We start from the raw sequence: 10,856 nt of genomic DNA on the forward strand, positions 1-10,856 counted from the left end.
ACTCACTTGTTGTAAAAATGGATTAGAATTCCTTTTCATAGAATCAGGAGTAAGATCAGCCCTTCCACTCTGTCGGCCACTCCGCTCGCAGTGCTCACTGGAGGCTGAAGCAACCATTTTCCTGGAAGAACCCTCATTTGTGGTTGTTTTTCCTCGCAATTCACGTACCCGTGCATCTAGGACGGAGGTAGGTTTTCCATCCCACTTTCTCATATCCTCTCCGTGGTCAAGCAGGTAAAACCACAGGGTACCCCGTGGTATATACCTTCTCTCTCCTCTCTCTTGCCCAGAAGAATACCTTCTCCTAATAGCTGAGGTATTGGTCCGTACAGGTGGGCGGCCAAACTTATCCTCAAATCGCTGGAACTCTTGGGACCATTTCTCGGCTAGCGTGTCTGGCAGTTTCTCCACAGCCGCGACGAGGGAGGAAGTGAGACTTTCTTCGTATTGCCGAAGTCAGAGAGCCAATTCATCTACTGTTGGTCCCTCCTCGTCTTTCCAGTCCATTACTGCCAATGCATTGGCATATGACGATGGTGCACTTCGTACAAACTTCCGCCACATGGGTCGTGCACATTGGACTTCATCTGGATCTGTGGGTAACCGCCCATCGTCTGGGTCATAATAAACCATCTCCCGCACGGCTAATTCCCTCAGGTACTGGATACCTCTCTCCATGGTGGTCCACTTGCCTGGTTGACATACAACATCTTCCTTGTAGGGGTACCTTTCCCTCACGCCCAATAGAAGTCGCCTCCAGAGGCTGAGGGCTTGTGGCTTTTTCCCAATCGCCTTGTCAATGCCCCCTTCCCTAGAAAGGGATCCCAACTGCTTGGCTTCCTTACCCTCTAATTCCAAGCTACTTGCCCCATTATCCCAGCATCGGAGCAGCCAGGCGATAATGTGCTCGCCTGGATGACGGCTGAACTCTTTTCGCATATCTCGCAGCTCACTCGGGATAGTGACCGGGTGATTACCTGTGGTTCTGCCTCTTCCTCCTGTTCTCGTGATGGCCCTGCTTCACCTTCATCCTTCGCTAAGCGAATTGATTTTTTGTATTTTTCCTCTTCTGTATAGGGGCGATTGATATTGGCACTGGTTGATTCTCTAGTTCAGCTGCATCATCCATCGCCAAGGTTTGAGTAGCCACAGTGCCTGTTGCTGGGGTTTGAGTAGCCACAGTGCTTGTCATAGGGATTAGAGTAGCTGCAGTGCCTGTCGCCAGAGTTTGAGTGGCCATAGTGCCTGTCGCCAGAGGTGGAGTAGCTGCAGTCATGGGAGCTGATCTCTGGGTGGTATTTTTAAATAGTTGTTTAACCCTAGGCAAGATCTGAATCACATTCAGGAACAGGCTGATTCCTAGCAGTAGGACCATACTAAGTTCAACATCCCAAGGATATTCAAAATTTACAAACTCCTTCAATGCTATTGCAATTAACCTGGCAGAGAAAAGGAAGATGTGGGAAGATGTCTCCCCAATAGGTTGGCTCCCCGAGGAGAAAAGGTAGAAAGTGCAGTTATTAATATTCTCTATCAGATAGCACCCGAAGTACGGAGATCTCTCCTCCACAGATTGGTTCCCAGAGGAGAAAAGGTAAAAGGTACAATTATTAATAGTCTCCCATAGGCAGCTCCCGAAGTACAGAGGTGACAACAATGCCGAGTACAAACACCTGATTAGTTTCACGGCTTGCACTTCTATCATATAAACCAGTGTTACAAACAACAACAACGTGATAACTCTAGCCCGGTTCCCACAGATGATAAACAGCACAACAGGGAGCATATACTGCAAGTAAGGCATTACATAATGCAACTTCAAGAACCACAACACCAACTTTGAGAGCAAAAGAACCCACATTGTAACCAGTGACTATCAAACCAATACAATGAATACTTATAACAAGTTTGTTTTAACACACTCTGATCAGATCCGTCGTTATCTCAACCCTTCGTGCCCCACGTTGGGCGCCAAAAAGGCTGTCGTGGTTTAACCCCAGTCAGCAACTAAGCACCACGCAGCCGCTTCCCCCTCCCCCTCCCAGTGGGGTGAGGAGGAGGAAAGCAAAGGAAAAAAAGGTAAAACTCGTGGGTTAAGAACAGCTTAATAACTAAAGTAAAATATAATACTAACAATAGTAATAATGAAATATAATAATAATAGTAATGAAAAGGAATGCAACACAAAAAAGGAGGGGGGGGAAGAAAAAAAAACCAGTGATGCACAATGCAATTGCTCACCACCCGCTGACCAATGCCCAGTTAGTTCCCAAGCCACGATCCGCGCCTCCTGGCCAACTCCCCCCTGTTTATATACTGGGCATGATGTTCCATGGTATGGAATACCCCTTTGGCTAGTTCAGGTCAGCTGCCCCGGCTCTGCTCCCTCCCAGCTTCTTGTACACCTGCTTGCTGGCAGAGCATGGGAAACTGAAAAGTCCTTGGCTTAAGATAAGCGCTACTTAGCAACAACTAAAACATCAGTGTGTTATCAACATCATTCTCACACTAAATCCAAAACACAGCACTGTACCAGCTACTAAAAAGAAAGTTAACTCTGTCCCAGCTGAAACCAGGACACCTCTCATGTTCTGGCAGTTTATTATACATTGGGGCCTCTTCAGCACGCGTTACCTCCTCCTCTGGCGATATTCCAACATCTTTGCCTTCTGGCCAGTCCGTGATCACTTCCAGAATTCCTGGGCGACTGGGGTTTCCTATTCGACTTCATTGTGTGATCAGTGCAACCCACTTACTCCACGTAGCATCAGTTGCATGATGTGTAGAAGGGACCTTCCCTTTGAACATCCAGCCCAGCACCGGCAGTCGGGGTGCTAATAGGAGCTGTGTTTCAGTACCAACCACTTCTGAAGCAGCTCGAACTCCTTCATATGCTGCTAATATCTCCTTTTCAATTAGAGTATAGCAGGCCTCGGATCCTCGATATCCCCAACTCCAAAACCCTAGGGGTCGACCTTGGGTCTCCCCAGGTGCTTTCTGCCAGAGGCTCCAGGTAGGGCCATTCTCCCCGGCTGCGGTGTAGAGCACATTTTTAACATCTTGTCCTGCCTGGACTGGCCCAAGGGCTACTGCATGAACTATCTCCCGTTTAATCTGTTCAAAGGCTTGTTGTTGCTCAGGGCCCCATTTAAAATCGTTCCTCTTCCGGGTCACTTGATAGAGAGGGCTTACAATCAGACTATAATTTGGAATATGCATTCTCCAAAAACCTACAACACCTAAGAAAGCTTGCGTTTCCTGTTTACTAGTCGGTGGAGACATAGCTGCTGTTTTGTTGATCACATCCATTGGGATGTGATGACGTCCATCTTGCCATTTTATTCCTAAAAACTGAATCTCCTGTGCAGGTCCCTTCACCTTACTCTGTTTTATGGCAAAACCAGCTTTCGGAAGGATTTGGATTATTTTCTCCCCTTTCTCAAAAACTTCTTCTGCTGTGCTGCCCCATACGATGATGTCATCAATGTACTGCAGGTGTTCTGGAGCTTCACCCTGTTCCAGTGCATTCTGGATTAGTCCATGGCAAATGGTGGGGCTGTGTTTCCACCCCTGGGGCAGTCGATTCCAGGTGTACTGGACGCCCCTCCAAGTGAAAGCAAACTGTGGCCGGCACTCTGCTGCCAAAGGGATTGAGAAAAATGCATTAGCGATATCACTTGTGGCGTACCACTTGGCTGCCTTTGACTCCAGTTCATATTGAAGTTCTAGCATGTCTGGCACAGCAGCACTCAGCGGTGGCGTGACTTCATTCAGGCCACGATGATAGTCTACTGTTAGTCTCCATTCTCCATTAGACTTTCGCACTGGCCAAATGGGGCTGTTAAAGGGTGAGCGAGTCCTGCTGATCACTCCTTGGCTCTCCAGTCGACGAATCAGCGTATGGATGGGAATCAGGGAGTCTCGGTTGGTGCGATATTGCCGCCGGTGCACCCTTGTGGTAGCGATCGGTACCTGTTGTTCTTCGACCCTCAGCAACCCCACAACCGAAGGGTCCTCAGAGAGACCGGGCAAGGTGGACAACTGTTCAGTTCCCTCTGTCTCCAAGGCAGCTATACCAAAGGCCCACCGATACCCCTTTGGGTCCTTGAAATACCCTCTCCTGAGATAGTGCATGCCAAGGATGCATGGGGCCTCTGGGCCAGTCACAATGGGGTGTTTTTGCCACTCATTCCCAGTTAGGCTCACTTCAGCCTCCAATACAGTTAGCTGTTGAGATCCCCCTGTCACCCCAGAAATACAAATAGGTTCTACCCCTTTATAGCTTGATGGCATTAGGGTACACTGTGCACCGGTGTCCACTAGAGCCTTATACTCCTGTGGATCTGATGTGCCAGGCCATTGAATCCACACAGTCCAGTAAACCTGGTTGTCCCTCTCCTCCACCTGGCTGGAGGCAGGGCCCCTCTAGCCCTGGTCATAGGATTCTCCACTCACTTGTTGTAAAAATGGATTAGAATTCCTTTTCATAGAATCAGGAGTAAGATCAGCCCTTCCACTCTGTCGGCCACTCCGCTCGCAGTGCTCACTGGAGGCTGAAGCAACCATTTTCCTGGAAGAACCCTCATTTGTGGTTGTTTTTCCTCGCAATTCACGTACCCGTGCATCTAGGACGGAGGTAGGTTTTCCATCCCACTTTCTCATATCCTCTCCGTGGTCAAGCAGGTAAAACCACAGGGTACCCCGTGGTATATACCTTCTCTCTCCTCTCTCTTGCCCAGAAGAATACCTTCTCCTAATAGCTGAGGTATTGGTCCGTACAGGTGGGCGGCCAAACTTATCCTCAAATCGCTGGAACTCTTGGGACCATTTCTCGGCTAGCGTGTCTGGCAGTTTCTCCACAGCCGCGACGAGGGAGGAAGTGAGACTTTCTTCGTATTGCCGAAGTCAGAGAGCCAATTCATCTACTGTTGGTCCCTCCTCGTCTTTCCAGTCCATTACTGCCAATGCATTGGCATATGACGATGGTGCACTTCGTACAAACTTCCGCCACATGGGTCGTGCACATTGGACTTCATCTGGATCTGTGGGTAACCGCCCATCGTCTGGGTCATAATAAACCATCTCCCGCACGGCTAATTCCCTCAGGTACTGGATACCTCTCTCCATGGTGGTCCACTTGCCTGGTTGACATACAACATCTTCCTTGTAGGGGTACCTTTCCCTCACGCCCAATAGAAGTCGCCTCCAGAGGCTGAGGGCTTGTGGCTTTTTCCCAATCGCCTTGTCAATGCCCCCTTCCCTAGAAAGGGATCCCAACTGCTTGGCTTCCTTACCCTCTAATTCCAAGCTACTTGCCCCATTATCCCAGCATCGGAGCAGCCAGGCGATAATGTGCTCGCCTGGATGACGGCTGAACTCTTTTCGCATATCTCGCAGCTCACTCGGGGATAGTGACCGGGTGATTACCTGTGGTTCTGCCTCTTCCTCCTGTTCTCGTGATGGCCCTGCTTCACCTTCATCCTTCGCTAAGCGAATTGATTTTTTTGTATTTTTCCTCTTCTGTATAGGGGCGATTGATATTGGCACTGGTTGATTCTCTAGTTCAGCTGCATCATCCATCGCCAAGGTTTGAGTAGCCACAGTGCCTGTTGCTGGGGTTTGAGTAGCCACAGTGCTTGTCATAGGGATTAGAGTAGCTGCAGTGCCTGTCGCCAGAGTTTGAGTGGCCATAGTGCCTGTCGCCAGAGGTGGAGTAGCTGCAGTCATGGGAGCTGATCTCTGGGTGGTATTTTTAAATAGTTGTTTAACCCTAGGCAAGATCTGAATCACATTCAGGAACAGGCTGATTCCTAGCAGTAGGACCATACTAAGTTCAACATCCCAAGGATATTCAAAATTTACAAACTCCTTCAATGCTATTGCAATTAACCTGGCAGAGAAAAGGAAGATGTGGGAAGATGTCTCCCCAATAGGTTGGCTCCCCGAGGAGAAAAGGTAGAAAGTGCAGTTATTAATATTCTCTATCAGATAGCACCCGAAGTACGGAGATCTCTCCTCCACAGATTGGTTCCCAGAGGAGAAAAGGTAAAAGGTACAATTATTAATAGTCTCCCATAGGCAGCTCCCGAAGTACAGAGGTGACAACAATGCCGAGTACAAACACCTGATTAGTTTCACGGCTTGCACTTCTATCATATAAACCAGTGTTACAAACAACAACAACGTGATAACTCTAGCCCGGTTCCCACAGATGATAAACAGCACAACAGGGAGCATATACTGCAAGTAAGGCATTACATAATGCAACTTCAAGAACCACAACACCAACTTTGAGAGCAAAAGAACCCACATTGTAACCAGTGACTATCAAACCAATACAATGAATACTTATAACAAGTTTGTTTTAACACACTCTGATCAGATCCGTCGTTATCTCAACCCTTCGTGCCCCACGTTGGGCGCCAAAAAGGCTGTCGTGGTTTAACCCCAGTCAGCAACTAAGCACCACGCAGCCGCTTCCCCCTCCCCCTCCCAGTGGGGTGAGGAGGAGGAAAGCAAAGGAAAAAAAGGTAAAACTCGTGGGTTAAGAACAGCTTAATAACTAAAGTAAAATATAATACTAACAATAGTAATAATGAAATATAATAATAATAGTAATGAAAAGGAATGCAACACAAAAAAGGAGGGGGGGGGAAGAAAAAAAAACCAGTGATGCACAATGCAATTGCTCACCACCCGCTGACCAATGCCCAGTTAGTTCCCAAGCCACGATCCGCGCCTCCTGGCCAACTCCCCCCTGTTTATATACTGGGCATGATGTTCCATGGTATGGAATACCCCTTTGGCTAGTTCAGGTCAGCTGCCCCGGCTCTGCTCCCTCCCAGCTTCTTGTACACCTGCTTGCTGGCAGAGCATGGGAAACTGAAAAGTCCTTGGCTTAAGATAAGCGCTACTTAGCAACAACTAAAACATCAGTGTGTTATCAACATCATTCTCACACTAAATCCAAAACACAGCACTGTACCAGCTACTAAAAAGAAAGTTAACTCTGTCCCAGCTGAAACCAGGACACCTCTCATGTTCTGGCAGTTTATTATACATTGGGGCCTCTTCAGCACGCGTTACCTCCTCCTCTGGCGATATTCCAACATCTTTGCCTTCTGGCCAGTCCGTGATCACTTCCAGAATTCCTGGGCGACTGGGGTTTCCTATTCGACTTCATTGTGTGATCAGTGCAACCCACTTACTCCACGTAGCATCAGTTGCATGATGTGTAGAAGGGACCTTCCCTTTGAACATCCAGCCCAGCACCGGCAGTCGGGGTGCTAATAGGAGCTGTGTTTCAGTACCAACCACTTCTGAAGCAGCTCGAACTCCTTCATATGCTGCTAATATCTCCTTTTCAATTAGAGTATAGCAGGCCTCGGATCCTCGATATCCCCAACTCCAAAACCCTAGGGGTCGACCTTGGGTCTCCCCAGGTGCTTTCTGCCAGAGGCTCCAGGTAGGGCCATTCTCCCCGGCTGCGGTGTAGAGCACATTTTTAACATCTTGTCCTGCCTGGACTGGCCCAAGGGCTACTGCATGAACTATCTCCCGTTTAATCTGTTCAAAGGCTTGTTGTTGCTCAGGGCCCCATTTAAAATCGTTCCTCTTCCGGGTCACTTGATAGAGAGGGCTTACAATCAGACTATAATTTGGAATATGCATTCTCCAAAAACCTACAACACCTAAGAAAGCTTGCGTTTCCTGTTTACTAGTCGGTGGAGACATAGCTGCTGTTTTGTTGATCACATCCATTGGGATGTGATGACGTCCATCTTGCCATTTTATTCCTAAAAACTGAATCTCCTGTGCAGGTCCCTTCACCTTACTCTGTTTTATGGCAAAACCAGCTTTCAGAAGGATTTGGATTATTTTCTCCCCTTTCTCAAAAACTTCTTCTGCTGTGCTGCCCCATACGATGATGTCATCAATGTACTGCAGGTGTTCTGGAGCTCCACCTTTTTCCAGTGCAGTCTGGATTAGTCCATGGCAAATGGTGGGGCTGTGTTTCCACCCCTGGGGCAGTCGATTCCAGGTGTACTGGACGCCCCTCCAAGTGAAAGCAAACTGTGGCCGGCACTCTGCTGTCAAAGGGATTGAGAAAAATGCATTAGTGATATCAATTGTGGCGTACCACTTGGCTGCCTTTGACTCCAGTTCATATTGAAGTTCTAGCATGTCTGGCACAGCAGCACTCAGCGGTGGTGTGACTTCATTCAGGCCACGATAGTCTACTGTTAGTCTCCATTCTCCATTAGACTTTCGCACTGGCCAAATGGGGCTGTTAAAGGGTGAGCGAGTCCTCCTGATCACTCCTTGGCTCTCCAGTCGACGAATCAGCGTATGGATGGGAATCAGGGAGTCTCGGTTGGTGCAATGTTACCGCTGGAGCACCCTTGTGGTAGCGATTGGCACCTGTTGTTCTTTGACCCTCAGCAACCCCACAACAGAAGGGTCCTCGGAGAGACCGGGCAAGGTGGACAACTGTTCAATTCCCTCTGTCTCCAAGGCAGCTATACCAAAAGCCCACTGGTACCCCTTTGGGTCCTTGAAATACCCTCTCCTGAGATAGTGCATGCCAAGGATGCATGGGGCCTCTGGGCCAGTCACAATGGGGTGTTTTTGCCACTCATTCCCAGTTAGGCTCACTTCAGCCTCCAATACAGTTAGCTGTTCCAGATCCCCCTGTCACACCAGAAATACAGATGGGTTCTGCCCCTTTATAGCTTGATGGCATTAGAGAACACTGTGCACCAGTGTCCACTAGAGCCTTATACTCCTTTGGGTCTGATGTGGCAGGCCATCGGATCCACACAGTCCAGTAAACCCGGTTGTCCCTTTCCTTCGCCTGGCTGGAGGCAGGGCCCCTCTAATCATGGTGAGAGTATTTGTTACTTGCTTCTTGTAAAAATGTCTTAGAGGTCCCTTCAAGGGGGTCAGAAGCCCTTCTACTCTGTCTGGGGAATTGCTTGCTGGAAACCGGAGCGGCATCTTTCCTGGAAGAATCCCCTTTTGTGATTCTTTTTCCTTTCAATTCACGTACCCATGCATCTAGGGTCGAGGTAGGTTTTCCATCCCACTTCCTCATGTCCTCTCCATGGTCACGCAGGGAAAACCACAGGGTACCCCGTCGTGTATACCTTCTATATTCTCTCTCTTGAGCAGAGGAACGCTCACTCCTAATAGCTGAGATATTGGTCCGTACAGGTGGGGAGTAGGACTTTTTAATCAGTTCAATCATTTTTTTCGAACTTTTTGGACAGTTTTTCCACAGCCGAGACTCAGGCTCATAGGGAGGAAGAGAGATTTTCTTCATATTGCTGGAGTTGGTGAGCCATTTCATCCACTGTCGGTGCCTCTTCGTCTTTCCAAGTTAGTACTGCCAATGGGTTGGCATACGATGATGGTGCGCTCCATACAAACTTCCGCCACATGGGTCGTGTGCATTGAACTTCATCTGGATCTCTGGGTAATTGTAAACTGTCCGGGTCATAATAAATCATCTCTAGCATGGCTAATTCCCTCAGGTACTGAATACCTCTTTCCATGGTGGTCCACTTGCCTGGTTGACATATAACATCTTCCTTGAAGGGATACCTTTCCTTCACACTTGACAGGAGTCGCCTCCAGAGGCTGAGGGCTTGTGTCCCTTTTCCAATCGCCTTATCAATGCCCCCTTCCCTAGAAAGGGATCCCAGCTGCTTGGCTTCCCTACCCTCTAATTCCAGGCTACTAGCCCCATTATCCCAGCATCGGAGCAGCCATGTAACAATGTGCTCACCTGGATGATGGCTGAAATCTTTTCGCATATCCCGCAGCTCACTCAGGGACAGGGATCGGGTGATTACCTCTGGTTCTGCCTCTTCCTCTTGTTCTCGTGATGACCCTGGTTCACCTTCATCCTTCACTAAGCGAGCTGTCTTTTTTGAGTATTTCTTCTTCTGCATAGGGGCGACTGATACCGGCACAGGTTGGTTCTCTGGTTCAGCTGCAGTGCCTGTCGCGGGGGTTGGAGTAGCCGCAGTGTCTATTGTGGGAGTTGGAGTAGCCGCTGTGTCTGTTGCCAGGGTTGGAGTAGCCGCAGTATCTGTCGGTCTGTTTTCCCTCCCTTCCCCCTGAGGGTGCTGCACAGTATCTAGCAGTGTTTGGTAGATACTGGCCAAGGCCCAGCACAGTGCGATAAGTTGTGCCTCTTTGGAATAACCACAGCATTTTCCTTTCAAATATTCTATCACTTCATCAGGGTCCTGTAGTTGTTCGGGAGTGAAGTTCCAAACCATTGGAGGTGAGAAGTTCTCTAGATACCTGCCCATATTCTCCCACATGCCATGCCACCCATGACTATCCAGCCTTGGGGCAGATTTCCAAGTGGTATTCTTAAACAGTTTTTTAACCTTAAACAAGACCTGAAACACATTCAGGAGACATACATAGCAATAGGAACATGCTGGCTTGAACATCCCAAGGATATTCAAAATTCTCAAGAGGTACTGTAATTTGCCTGGAGGAGAAGGGGAAGGTGAAGAAATGTGTCTCCCCCGTGGCTTGGCTCTCCGATGAGAAAAGGTACAAGGTGTAATTATTGATACTTTCTGATAGACGGCTCCCGAAGTACGGAGGTGATGGCAATTCTGAGTACAAATACCAGATTAGCTTCATGACCAGCAATTCTATCATATCATAAGCCAGTGTTACAAAGTAGAACAACATGATAACTCTGGCCCAGTTCCCACGGGTGATAAACAGCACAACAGGGAGCATATACTGCAAGTAAGGTATTACATAACACACCTTTAAGAACAAGCGCACCAACTTTGAGAGCGAATACATCAACATTGTGACCAGTGACT

This window comes from Gymnogyps californianus, unplaced genomic scaffold (genome assembly GCF_018139145.2).
Source record: "Gymnogyps californianus isolate 813 unplaced genomic scaffold, ASM1813914v2 HiC_scaffold_58, whole genome shotgun sequence".
Taxonomy (NCBI): domain Eukaryota; kingdom Metazoa; phylum Chordata; class Aves; order Accipitriformes; family Cathartidae; genus Gymnogyps; species Gymnogyps californianus.